At 41.2% G+C, this 14,987-nt stretch overlaps 1 long non-coding RNA gene across 1 annotated transcript; it reads right to left on the bottom strand.

Annotated features, from left to right (window-relative positions):
• Positions 1-528: 528 nt before the first annotated feature.
• LOC132599700 (uncharacterized) lies at positions 529-7,849 on the bottom strand. The gene is made up of 3 exons (XR_009566950.1): positions 7,672-7,849; positions 1,738-1,790; positions 529-741 (listed from the first exon to the last, which is right to left on the bottom strand). It is a non-coding gene; the product is annotated as an uncharacterized LOC132599700 (long non-coding RNA).
• Between the last annotated feature and the right edge of the window lie 7,138 nt (positions 7,850-14,987).

Here is a 14,987-nt window from a genome sequence, read left to right on the forward strand (position 1 = left end):
CCAATAGGTGACCTGCATTTCCTGCCATACAAAGCCTCGTACGGAGCCATCTGGATGCTGGAATGGTAGCTGTTATTATAAGCAAATTCAATCAATGGCAAGTGATCCTCCCAGCTACCTCTGAAATCAATAACACAGGCCCGCAACATATCTTCAAGCGTTTGGATAGTGCGCTCGGCCTGTTCGTCACTGTCACGACCCAACCCCGTAGGCCGTGACTAGTGCCCGAATTGGACACTCATGTCACTTGTTAACTATAATCATTTATAACTAGTATGTCATGAACTTATTTGTATAAAAAGGTATGGTGTTTTTTTAAAGTTGTCAAATTTTTGTTTTTTGTATGTCGTAGGCACCTGTCTCCTGAATAATTAAAATTTTTAAACAACAACATATATATATTCCTACGCAAGCCGACAAGGCTGCCACGATATGCAACATACCAAACATACATATATATGCAAGCCGACAAGGCTGCCATTACGAATGGGTATGCCCCAAACATATGTCATAATCATAAAACGCGTCAACAACCATAAACAGACCCACACAAATGTCCACAGACCTCTAAGAGTAATGACCGTATCATATGGCGGGACAGGGCCCCACCGTACCCAAATAAACTCATATGAATTCAACATAAGGGAGTTATACCACAAGCTAGGCTCCGGAACAAAGGAGCAGTCAAAATAGCTGAATAAGTGTCCTAAGCTGGCGGATCTCCGAAATGAACGTCTGTACCTGCGGGCATGAACGCAGCCCCCTAAAGAAAGGGGGTCAGTACGGAATATGTACTGAGCATGTAAAGCATGAAACATAGTGATAGACTCATACTGAGATAAGATGTATAGGACTCAATGCAACTAACAGAATTTCATAAAGACTTGCCTTTGAACATATTTCATCTGTATCATTCTCATATCAATGTCAATATAGTGTTTTGTAATCAAAGTTGCATAATCATTCTATATATAACATGTATACGTGTCCCGGCCCTCTAGTGAGGGGCTCGGTAATTAAAATCATAGTATCATAAACATGCACATAGACGTGTCCCCGCCCTTTCGTAAGGGACTCGGTAATAAGGAATATATATGCCCTCCTGGCCACCATCTCCATATCATCATATCATCACATCATCATATCATCATATATATATAACGTGTCCCGGCCCTCTAGTGAGGGACTCGGTGAATATAGTCATAGCATCATAAACATAAACATATACGTGTCCCGGCCCTTTAATGTGGGACTCGGTAATAATATAGTAGATGTGCGCACGAGAACGTGTCCTGGCCCGGGACTCAGTGAAGGATATAGCGATAAGCACGAGCAGAATAATAAGCAACCACATATATGAAATGCATCTTTTGAGACTCAATAGATAAGCAACTAACCAGCTCTAAAGTATTGGGATAATAATCATATTCAATTCTTTTCAACTCTCATTATAAGCCATAGCAAGGAACGTTTCAGCTTTCATGTACATGTATCAATTTTCATGATGTAGCTTTTGAAAATCAAGTATACTTCTATTCATGCCATTCTTTTAAGAGTAGGAACTTCTATACATCATTCATTAGTCAATCATGTAGTAGGCTCGTGACAATAGCATTAAGGAAATGTAGAATCATAAGTCATGCATGGAACTAGAGAATAGAATTTACCCCAAGGTTCATATCATTTCATACTTACGTCTAGGACATTCCAAGAAAAGAAGGAATAAGCTTTACATACCTTTAGCGTTTAGTCGTATTATAACTTGTACTTGCTGCCCAAAAACACTTATCCTATATCAAGACATCAAGAGCTACAATTAGTCTACGAGGGAATTCAATACGTACTTTAACGTCAACAATCCCTTTCAAACATTTAGACGACGTTTCGTTCGCATTCAAATCAACTACATACAACCACCCCAACATCAATAATCATATGTTCAATACCAATCCGGACAGCCCACATAACATTCCAAATAGCCCACATTCACAACATTTCATAACGATTCACATACGGCTACTACATTCTCAAGTTACTCCTAATAATCCGTAGCCTTAACGTTTTCGTGTAACAACTTTACAACAACCCAAGCAACGTAAATACAATATATATTCTTAACTATCATTAGTATTTCCAATTTAAAGAATACAACATGTCCAAAACAGTTCCTAACCACAACACGCCCAAAACAGTCCCTAACCAATCAACACGCCCAGAACAGTCCCTAACCAACAACATAAAGGTGCCCGGAATTCTTGCAAACGTTTACGAACATACCAAGCAAACCACATATGATTCTTACACATTATTTCATGTCTTCATTTCATATAATTTCAGTAAAATACGACCAGCAGTCACAAGATAAATATATCACCAAATTCGTACGCAAATAGCTACATTGTCGACACTAAAACCTTACAACGACAACAACATGTTTAATGACATTACTTTCATGATCCTTGGAACTGTTTTAGCATCATTTACATTCTTATAACAGCCCACAATTCATTCCAATTTCGACCTGAATCATTGCACTTCACTTTCACTAAACGTTCACAACAAGAATCAACACTCAACACATACAAATTCACCTCTAGCACTAAAACAGTCCACTGTTTTGGACTGCTTATATGCTTCAACATAATTCATTTCTTTAACACCTTAATTCACATATTCAACATACACACAATGCACCACAATGTCCATAACAACAACAATCAAAATGTGACACAAAACAGTCCACAAATTCCTCTAAAACAGCCCCCTCACACGGCTTCAACACAACTACAACAACTTCATGATTTTCATTCATTTATCCATACTACAACACATTCAATCCATTTCCAATACATGTACAAGAATATTAAGCATCATTTCACCTAATTTTATAGCACACAGCCCACTTCAACTTCAACAACAACAGTCCCTAACTTACGATAACATCTAAGTCCATATATCGCTTGTATATCAACGTTTCCTCCATGTATACACCATATTAAACCTTTAATCCAAATTAATAACATGAGTAGGAGGTTGAAATTAACTTTAACAATCAGAATCTTCAAGAATCTCGTTCCTCTTTCCAGCTTCTTGCTTACAACACAAGGAAAACTTAGGCTACAACTTCTCTTTAACTAATATCATGTCAAGGGTCTAGGATTTAGCTTATATGATGGCTCAATTAGAAAGGGGGTTTGGGAGAGAAAATAAGGGTTCTTGGATCTGTTTAAGTCGTGTGAAGTGATATAGGGAAAAGTGGTGGCTTATATATTAAGTTTAATGGGCCTCATGGGCCGAAATAAGAGTGTTTGGGTCGGGTCCAAACTTGCTGCCCTGCCAGCCCAAATTGAATCGTCCATATCTCCTTATCCCGATATCATTTTTATGATCGGTTTGTTGCGTTGGAAACTAGACTCGATGAACTTAATTTTAGGCTTTTGAAACACCTTAAAACTCCTCATATGCTAGGAGATATGCCTCCTACAGTATAGGCTAAAATCGGGTCCGAATTTTTACTGAAGTTGTTCCGATTCATTTCGTTTAACTTCTAATCCTCTTCCAACCTCATGTAACCTCTTATACATACATATACACACTCATATACATACTCATAAAATGATTTCAAATCCTTTAGGTTACCATGTCACCTCGGGATACTTAAGGCAACCATATATATAACGATATTCTTACTAACTCGACTAACTTTCCTTGAACCTTCATAACTCATTTTTTTCTTGTTTTACTTCAAGTAGCACGGATTATTATGGAGTGTAACATACTTCCCCCCTTAGGAACATTCGTCCTCGAATGTTAAATTAGTGTTGTATAAGCATACTTAACCTGTTACCCTTCCTAGTCAATCTTATCCTTCACCACCTCACAGCCTGTCTTACCAATACATTCCCATCCGTCACAATTCGTTTTTCTCTGTACTCTCATCTTAATCATACTACTACTTCTTTTACTATAAACTCGTCATAATTTATCCCTGCTTATCAATTCAGTTGGTACCTTACTATAACACTTTATCAAGATTATCCAGCCTTTTCTAAATCATCTCTTAGTATCATAACCCTTTCCAAATTCTTCTTTTTACCATATCGATATCGACTTCCTAATTACTATTACCATCGATTCGGTAGTCGACTTATTTCTCGAGGTCATCCATATTGGAAACTTAGTCAAATCCTATCCTTACTATTGACACAACCTTTCAAAACATATTACAAACCTATACCTCATTCTCTTTTTCTATTTCTCGGAAAATTTGGGCAGAGTTTTCTCTGTACTTCTTACTATCCCAAAGCCTGCACGCAGGAAATACCAACAATGCCTCACAGGGCCAACATTTATACGTATATATCATATCGTATCATAGCCACACAGAGCTCCCAATATCAACAACAATATAAAAATGATGAACATAACTCGTATGCCCTACTCAAACTGCACCTGTTATACTTTCTCTTTCAATTTTCAACTTTACATTTCAATCGCACTTCCATACCTTACTCGACATATACCTTTCGTACCTTTGCTTACCTGCGTACTTTGTAACTTCCAATATCGTCAAACACTTTCTTCTGTCCATGCCGTTCTTCAGCTGAAATCAAATGTTAGTATAAAGAATTTCATTTCCTATGACTGGGCTCTATCGCACGATCTGTGATATGAAAGAAAGGTAACATCCTAAATGCCCTGTAGCGTCCAGTTTATAGATGTGGTGCACAACACACCGATAAACAAGATTCTACTAGACACGGTCTGTAGACACTCCAAGGACGAACTGCTCTGATACCACTTCTGTCACGACCCAACCCCGTAGGCCGTGACTAGTGCCCGAATTGGACACTCATGTCACTTGTTAACTATAATCATTTATAACTAGTATGTCATGAACTTATTTGTATAAAAAGGTATGGTGTTTTTTTAAAGTTGTCAATTTTTTTTTTTGTATGTCGTAGGAACCTGTCTCCTGAATAATTAAAATTTTTAAACAACAACATATATATATTCCTACGCAAGCCGACAAGGCTGCCACGATATGCAACATACCAAACATACATATATATGCAAGCCGACAAGGCTGCCATTACGAATGGGTACGCCCCAAACATATGTCATAATCATAAAACGCGTCAACAACCATAAACAGACCGACAAAAATGTCCACAGACCTCTAAGAGTAATGACCGTATCATATGGCGGGACAGGGCCCCACCGTACCCAAATAAAATCATATGAATTCAACATAAGGGAGTTATACCACAAGCTAGGCTCCGGAACAAAGGAGCAGTCAAAATAGCTGAATAAGTGTCCTAAGCTGGCGGATCTCCGAAATGAACGTCTGTACCTGCGGGCATGAACGCAGCCCCCCAAAGAAAGGGGGTCAGTACGGAATATGTACTGAGCATGTAAAGCATGAAACATAGTGATAGACTCATACTGAGATAAGATGTATAGGACTCAATGCAACTAACAGAATTTCATAAAGACTTGCCTTTGAACATATTTCATCTGTATCATTCTCATATCAATGTCAATATAGTGTTTTGTAATCAAAGCTGCATAATAATTCTATATATAACATGTATACGTGTCCCGGCCCTCTAGTGAGGGGCTCGGTAATTAAAATCATAGTATCATAAACATGCACATAGACGTGTCCCGGCCCTTTCGTAAGGGACTCGGTAATAAGGAATATATATGCCCTCCTGGCCACCATCTCCATATCATCATATCATCACATCATCATATCATCACATCATCATATCATCATATATATATAACGTGTCCCGACCCTCTAGTGAGGGACTCGGTGAATATAGTCATAGCATCATAAACATAAACATATACGTGTCCCGGCCCTTTAATGAGGGACTCGGTAATAATATAGTAGATGTGCGCACGAGAACGTGTCCTGGCCCGGGACTCAGTGAAGGATATAGCGATAAGCACGAGCAGAATAATAAGCAACCACATATATGAAATGCATCTTTTGAGACTCAATAGATAAGCAACTAACCAGCTCTAAAGTATTGGGATAATAATCATATTCAATTCTTTTCAACTCTCATTATAAGCCATAGCAAGGAACGTTTCATCTTTCATGTACATGTATCAATTTTCATGATGTAGCTTTTGAAAATCAAGTATACTTCTATTCATGCCATTCTTTTAAGAGTAGGAACTTCTATACATCATTCATTAGTCAATCATGTAGTAGGCTCGTGACAATAGCATTAAGGAAATATAGAATCATAAGTCATGCATGGAACTAGAGAATAGAATTTACCCCAAGGTTCATATCATTTCATACTTACGTCTAGGACATGCCAAGAAAAGAAGGAATAAGCTTTACATACCTTTAGCGTTTAGTCGTATTATAACTTGTACTTGCTGCCTAAAAACACTTATCCTATATCAAGACATCAAGAGCTACAATTAGTCTACGAGGGAATTCAATACGTACTTTAACGTCAACAATCCCTTTCAAACATTTAGACGACGTTTCGTTCGCATTCAAATCAACTACATACAACCACCCCAACATCAATAATCATATGTTCAATACCAATCCGGACAGCCCACATAACATTCCAAATAGCCCACATTCACAACATTCCATAACGATTCACATACGGCTACTACATTCTCAAGTTACTCCTAATAATCCGTAGCCTTAACGTTTTCGTGTAACAACTTTACAACAACCCAAACAACGTAAATACAATATATATTCTTAACTATCATTAGTATTTCCAATTTAAAGAATACAACATGTCCAAAACAGTTCCTAACCACAACACGCCCAAAACAGTCCCTAACCAATCAACACGCCCAAAACAGTCCCTAACCAACAACATAAAGGTGCCCGGAATTGTTGCAAACGTTTACGAACATACCAAGCAAACCACATATGATTCTTACACATTATTTCATGTCTTCATTTCATATAATTTCAGTAAAATACGACCAGCAGTCACAAGATAAATATATCACCAAATTCGTACGCAAATAGCTACATTGTCGACACTAAAACCTTACAACGACAACAACATGTTTAATGACATTACTTTCATGATCCTTGGAACCGTTTTAGCATCATTTACATTCTTATAACAGCCTACAATTCATTCCAATTTCGACCTGAATCATTGCACTTCACTTTCACTAAACGTTCACAACAAGAATCAACACTCAACACATACAAATTCACCTCTAGCACTAAAACAGTCCACTGTTTTGGACTGCTTATATGCTTCAACATAATTCATTTCTTTAACACCTTAATTCACATATTCAACATGCACACACTGCACCACAATGTCCATAACAACAACTATCAAAATGTGACACAAAACAGTCCACAAATTCCTCTAAAACAGCCCCCTCACACGGCTTCAACACAACTACAACAACTTCATGATTTTCATTCATTTATCCATACTACAACACATTCAATCCATTTCCAATACATGTACAAGAATATTAAGCATCATTTCACCTAAGTTTATAGCACACAGCCCACTTCAACTTCAACAACAACAGTCCCTAACTTACGATAACATCTAAGTCCATATATCGCTTGTATATCAACGTTTCCTCCATGTATACACCATATTAAACCTTTAATCCAAATTAATAACATGAGTAGGAGGTTGAAATTACCTTTAACAATCAGAATCTTCAAGAATCTTGTTCCTCTTTCCAGCTTCTTGCTTACAACACAAGGAAAACTTAGGCTACAACTTCTCTTTAACTAATATCATGTCAAGGGTCTAGGATTTAGCTTATATGATGGCTCAATTAGAAAGGGGGTTTGGGAGAGAAAATAAGGGTTCTTGGATCTGTTTAAGTCGTGTGAAGTGATATAGGGAAAAGTGGTGGCTTATATATTAATTTTAATGGGCCTCATGGGCCGAAATATGAGTGTTTGGGTCGGGTCCAAACTTGCTGCCCTGCCAGCCCAAATTGAATCGTCCATATCTCCTTATCCCGATATCAGTTTTATGAGCGGTTTGTTGCGTTGGAAACTAGACTCGATGAACTTAATTTTAGGCTTTTGAAACACCTTAAAACTCCTCATATGCTAGGAGATATGCCTCCTACAATATAGGCTAAAATCGGGTCCGAAATATTTACTGAAGTTGTTCCGATTCATTTCGTTTAACTTCTAATCCTCTTCCAACCTCATGTAACCTCTTATACATACATATACACACTCATATACATACTCATAAAATGATTTCAAATCCTTTAGGTTACCATGTCACCTCGGGATACTTAAGGCAACCATATATATAACGATATTCTTACTAACTCGACTAACTTTCCTTGAACCTTCATAACTCATTTTTTTCTTGTTTTACTTCAAGTAGCACGGATTATTATGGAGTGTAACAGTCACTCTGAGGATGAAAAGTTGTGCTCAGGTTCACCTGAGTCCCTAATCCTTCCTGAAAAGTTCTCCAGAAGTTCGCTGTGAACTGGGCACCTCTGTCAGTGATAATAGATATAGGAACTCCATGAAGTCGCACAATTTCTTTAATATAAAGCCTGGCATAATCCTCAGCGGAATAAGTAGTTTTGACGGGGAGAAAATGGGCTGATTTTGTCAGCCTATCAACAATAACCCAGATGGAATCATACTTCCGTGGAGTGCGAGGCAAACCTGTAATGAAGTCCATATTAATGATCTCCCACTTCCACGTCGGAATTTCCATTTCCTGCAACAGTCCACCCGGTTTCTGATGTTTGATTTTGACCTGCTGACAATTTGGACACTGGGCGACGAACTTTGCGATATCCCGTTTCATACCATCCCACCAGTATAGGCATCTAAGATCATGGTACATCTTCGTAGAACCAGGATGAACAGAATAGCGAGCATAGTGTGCCTCGCCCATAACTTGCCGCCGTAGCCCTGCAATATCAGGTACACACAACCTGCCTCTGTATAGTAAGGCCCCGTCTGGTGCAAACTCGAACGGAGTCTTCTCCTTCTCATGGGCTGTGTCTCTGTATCGAGCTAAAACAGGATCTTCCTATTGATGCCGCTTGATATCTTCCTTAATAGATGATTCAGAAACCCCTCGGACAGAAATCCGTGTACCTCCAGAATCGGCCAGACGAACCCCAAGATTAGCCAACTGATGAATGTCACGTACTATCTCTCTCCTGTCTGGCTGTAAATCTGCCAAGCTGCCCATAGATTTCCGGCTGAGCGTATCTGCAACAACATTAGCCTTGCCCGGATGATACAGAATATCCACATCATAGTCTTTCAGGAGCTCTAGCCACCTCCGCTACCGCAAATTAAGCTCCTTCTGCTTAAAAATATACTGAAGACTCTTATGATCTGTATAGATATCAACATGAACGCCATATAAATAATGTCTCCATATTTTCAGAGCATGAATCACCGCTGCAAGCTCCAGATCGTGGGTAGGATAATTCCTTTCATGCTTTTTCAGCTGCCGCGAAGCATAAGCTATAACTCTGCCGTGCTGCATCAATACACAACCCAATCCCACGCCAGAAGCGTCACAATAAATAACATATCCAGCGGGTCCCTCTGAAAGAGTCAGAACTGGGGCCGTAGTCAGCTTCTCTTTCAGCAACTGGAAGCTTCGTTCACAAGCATCAGTCCACTGGAACTTAGCTCCCTTCTGAGTTAGTCTTGTCAAAGGCGCTGAAATCGAAGCAAACTTTTCCACAAATCTTCTGTAATAGCCTGCTAACCCCAGGAAACTACGTACCTCTGTGGGCGTCGTGGTTCTGGGCCAATTCTTCACGGCCTCAATCTTCTGTGTATCCACCCGGACACCATCAGCTGCAATAATATGCCCCAGGAATGCCACTGAAGCCAGCCTGAATTCACATTTAGAAAATTTTGCATATAATTTCTGATGCCGAAGTACCCCAAGTACCGCTCTTAGATGATCTGCGTGATCTGCCTCGGACCGAGAATAAACCAGAATATCATCGATAAATACAATTAGGAACATGTCTAAGAACGGCCTGAATACCCGGTTCATTAGATCCATGAATACCGCAGGAGCATTAGTTAACCCAAATGACATAACTCTGAATTCATAATGCCCATATCTGGTCCGGAATGCTGTCTTAGGAATATCAGCCTCTCGTACCCGTACATGATGATAGCTAGACCGAAGATCTATCTTCGAAAAATATTTGGCGCCCTGCAACTGATCAAACAAATCGTCAATTCTGGGGAGGGGGTATTTATTCTTTATAGTTACCTTATTCAGCTGCCGATAATCAATACACATACGCAGCGACCCGTCTTTCTTACTCACAAATAATACCGGGGCTCCCCAAGGCGAAGTACTGGGCCTGATGAAGCCTTTTTCTAACAGATCCTTCAACTGCTCTTTCAGTTCTTTCAATTCTGCCGGTGCCATTCTGTACGGGGGAATAGATATCGGCTGAGTATCTGGAAGCAAATCAATAGTAAAATCTATCTCCCGCTCTGGAGGAAGGCCTGGAAGCTCATCTGGGAATACATCTGGAAATTCATTAACCACGGGAACTGACTGAAGAGTCGGCGTTTCTGCTGTCAAGTCTTGTACCCAAACCAGATGATAAATATAACCTTTTCTGATCATTTTCTTCGCCTTAAGGTATGAAATAAACTTACCTTTCGGCGATGCAGTATTACCTGCCCATTCTATAACTGGCTCCCCAGGAAACTGGAAACGAACTACCTTATTTTGGCAGTCAACATTAGCATAACAGGAAGCTAGCCAGTCCATACCCATAATAACATCGAACTCGATCATATCTAACTCCACCAGATCTGCCTTAGTGTCTCGACCACATACAATTACAGAACAGTCTTTATATACCTGTTTTGCTACAATAAAGTCCCCAATCGGTGTGGCTACCTCAAATGGCTCTATAGGTTCAGACGTTATACCAATTTTTCCAACAATAAGAGGCGAAATATATGACAAAGTCGAACCTGGATCAATTAATGCATACACAGACCGAGAGAAAACCAATAATGTACCTATAACGACATTAGGCGATGCCTCCTGATCCTGGCGGCTGGCCAAAGCATAAATGCGGTTTGAAGGACCGCTAGTACCCGAAGCTCCACCACGGCCTCTGCCGCAACCCGCCGGTGCTGATGTACCCAGCCCTGTAGGGCGTATAGCCACTGACGAAGATGATGACCCGACGGCTGATCCGATAGGCTACGCTGCACCACCCGAACCACCCTTATACGGGCAGTCTCTCATAAAATGGCCCTGAAGGCTGCAAGAAAAGCATGCACCGGTGGCTCTGTAGCACTCCTCAGGATGGTATCTGCCACAATAAGAACACTGAGGCCTAGGTGGCCTCGTCTGACCAGAACCCCTATTTGTCCGCGAACCTGAAGTCCTGGAGCTCTGACCTGCTCCTGAATAACCTGGGCTATCAAATCTGCGACCTGTAGGCTATGGAGGTGCGCTCTGTGCCGGCTGGGATAGATGTCTGCTAGGCTGTTGCGGCTGCTGAGGCTGTCTGCCCCGAAAATCTCCCGAATACCCAGATGATCTGGCCCTCTTGGGCTGTCTCCGATCCTGACTCCTATCGGGCTGATGACCCCTGTGCCGGTCCTCCATGCCCTGGGCGTGCGCCTGAATACGGGAAATATCCATATCGGGCTGAGCGGCCAATACCAAACAACTGTCGACAAAATACCGGTCCAACCCCATAATATACCTGTGCATCCTGTCAGCCATAGTAGCTACCACAGCAGGTGCATATCGGGCCAATGAGTCGAACTCCATACTGTACTCTCGAACACTGCAGCCCCTCTGTCTCAACAATAAGAATCTGTCAGCCTTGGCCCGCCGTAACTCCGGAGGCAGAAAATGGCTAAGAAAAGCCTGAGAAAAATCATCCCAAACTGCTGGGGGAGCACCGTCACCTCTGGATAACTCCAATGACTCGTACCAATTAGCCGCTACATCATACAACCGGTACGAAGCCAACGTGACTGACTCTGTCGCGGAAGCATTAATCAAACGTAAGGCGCGCCATATCTTCTTGATAAACTCCTCAGGATCCTCCTCGGGCTTTGTCCCGAAGAACTCTGGAGGGCCACAAGTCAAAAACTCCCGGGCTGTCAAACTGTCACGCCTGTAAGCCCGGTCACCTCCCAGTCCGTGCCCCTGAACCTGTCCTGCCACAAGTCTGGTAAATAGCTGGACTGCCTCTCTCATAGCCTGAACCTCAGTGCCTGGCCGTGGAGCTGAGGGCTCAGGTACTGGAACTGCGGGAGCTGGAGGTGGAGCCGCCCCTCGACCTGCAGCCACTGCTGCTCCAATCTCCTCTACGTGTGGCGGTGTGGAAGAGCCCTCTACCGGGGGAAAAATATCAGGAGCAATATGGGCATGGGCCCTGGTAACCCTCTGGGCCCGACTAGTCTCTCCCACAGTTGCTGCCTTGGCCTTTTGGGCCGCTGTCGCTTTTTTTGGAGGCATAACTGCAAATGTAACAATTCGTTAGGGAGGAGTCATCCTGATAACATAGCTCTATCGCACGATCAAAGACAGAAAGAAAGGTAGTATCCTAAATGCCCTGTAGCCTCCTGTTTATAGGTGTGGTGCACAACACACCGATAAACAAGACTCTACTAGACACGGTCTGTAGACATTCCGAGGACGAACCTCACTGATACCACTTTTGTCACGACCCAACCCCGTAGGCCGTGACTAGTGCCCGATCTGGGCACTCAAACGCATTCTAGTATATGGCAGAAGCCGACAAGGCTTTATTTCAAATTTAGATAATTTCCAGAAAAAATTTCGACAGAGTTTCCTTTGTTTTACGGACTATCCCATATACCCTGCACGCAGAAAATACCTACAAAGGTCACACAGGGCCAACAAAGCAACATTTAAATATATACGGACCGGCCGCCCCGGCGAATGGGATCGCCCAAACACAACATAGGCACACATCTGTACTGAAAGACCCCAACCCACAAACATGTCCACAGACCTCTAAACAGACCGACAGAATCATATGACGGGACAGGGCCCCGCCGTACCCATGAACGAGAATATACATATATAGAAGTGGCAGACTGTACCAAAAGATGGCTCTGAATAAAAGAGTGCTCCAAATGGCAGAAAAGATATCCTAGACGGACGGATCCGTAAACCTGTCGTCGGTACCTGCGCGGCATGAAAACGCAGCCCCCGAAGAAAGGGGGTCAGTATGAAATATGTACTGAATATGTAAAGCCTGAATTACAGAAACAGAATCATAACTGCTACAGAACGTACAGAAAGCGAGCAGAAAATCCAAAGTATCAAATACATATTTTCAAAACATGCATAGTGTATACAGAAACATATGTCATATCAAATCCGACCCCTGCCAAGGGACTCGGCAGACAGAACGTGGCCACCCTCCCGACGCTGGTGCCACAACACAGAAGAATCAGAATAGGGGCATAACCCCGAACATAATATGTCATATCAAATGGCCATAGCAAATCATATCAGAACAAGCGGACATGGCACATCATACTCCACAGACCCATGTACGCGTATACCTGCCCCCTCACATCGAGGCACGGCGAACAATGCAGAGGATCACGCTTGACAACATATCCTGGCCCGGGCTCAGTGTGGGAAACATTGGGGCATCCACGAATGGAGTAATGAGAGACTAATGCAATTAAAATATCATAAATGTTTTAATAGACTCGATGAGGCATATCAAAGACAAACCGGTCCAATGAAGTCGAACGGGAACATAATAACGAGTTTCGGATATCATAATGAATTACAGAAGTATAACCTTTCTGAAATCGTTCCGAGTGTCAAAAATATTTATCGGACTCAATGGAATATTTAAAACAATGTTTGTTAGGTAATTAGAATAGTAGTCAAAACGTTTCTTTTAAGAACTGTTCGAAAAGAAGACTTAAGTACATTAAGGGCAAAATCGGGGATAGCGGGCCCACCTCGGGACAAACAAGGCGGCGGGCTCAAATTATGCCCTTTTAAGCTTATGGGGTCACCTAAAAAGGTTCTACGGATATTCTATAGCTTTCCAAGTAATTTAGAGAAAGTTTACATAATTTCAGGGAAAGCACACCAAATGGGCTCAATCTTACTGAAGGAAAAAAGCGAGATTTTCAATTGCGGATTCCGAGGGGCAGAAAGTCTGCCAAGGCCCGAATCCGATTCTACTACACTTAGGCATGCCAAAAGAAGGATCGGGGTAGCTTTACATACCTCTTGAGCTTTTTAAGCCTATCCAACCTCACTCTCCGTTTCGTCGAAAATCTGCAAATGGTCACATTTACCAATTGTGAGCTATAGATGCTACGAATTCAATTCAACTCATATTTGCCTACCGAAATTTCGGCAGCACTTCCCCTATACATATAGCACCCCCGAGAATTCAACTCGGTTCAAAACCATCAACAACAACCCAACAACAAACATCAACAACAACAACAATCACTATAAACGCAATGTAACTTATTTAGCCATCTTTTCAACACAATGTCATAACCTTCACTTTAACCTTAACTTTCAAACTAATCTCAATGATTTCACATTCATTATCAATCTAGTTCACCACAATATAGTTTAGAAGCATTTCATATCGCTTCCTTAAATTATACACCCGATATACATAATATACAACTTTCCGCCAAAGTCATATTTCATCCAAAGCTTCTAATCTTTGGCATACATATTCATGACATGTTTTCATCTTCCAAATTCATCAATAATCATCATGACTTGCAACCTAACAACTTCATTTTCGCAATGTCGTAAGATCGTACTAAAACGACATAAGCTTCTACATTCCATTTCAATACAAACTTATATCATTTTATCTTCATTTACATTGCAAGCATCACAATAACACAACTAACACATTAAACAAAATTAATTCATTAGCATCCTACCAACACCATACCACACGGCCAAACCCCTATATTTCAT

This window comes from Lycium barbarum, chromosome 6 (assembly GCF_019175385.1).
Source record: "Lycium barbarum isolate Lr01 chromosome 6, ASM1917538v2, whole genome shotgun sequence".
In the NCBI taxonomy this organism is placed as follows: Eukaryota; Viridiplantae; Streptophyta; class Magnoliopsida; order Solanales; family Solanaceae; genus Lycium; species Lycium barbarum.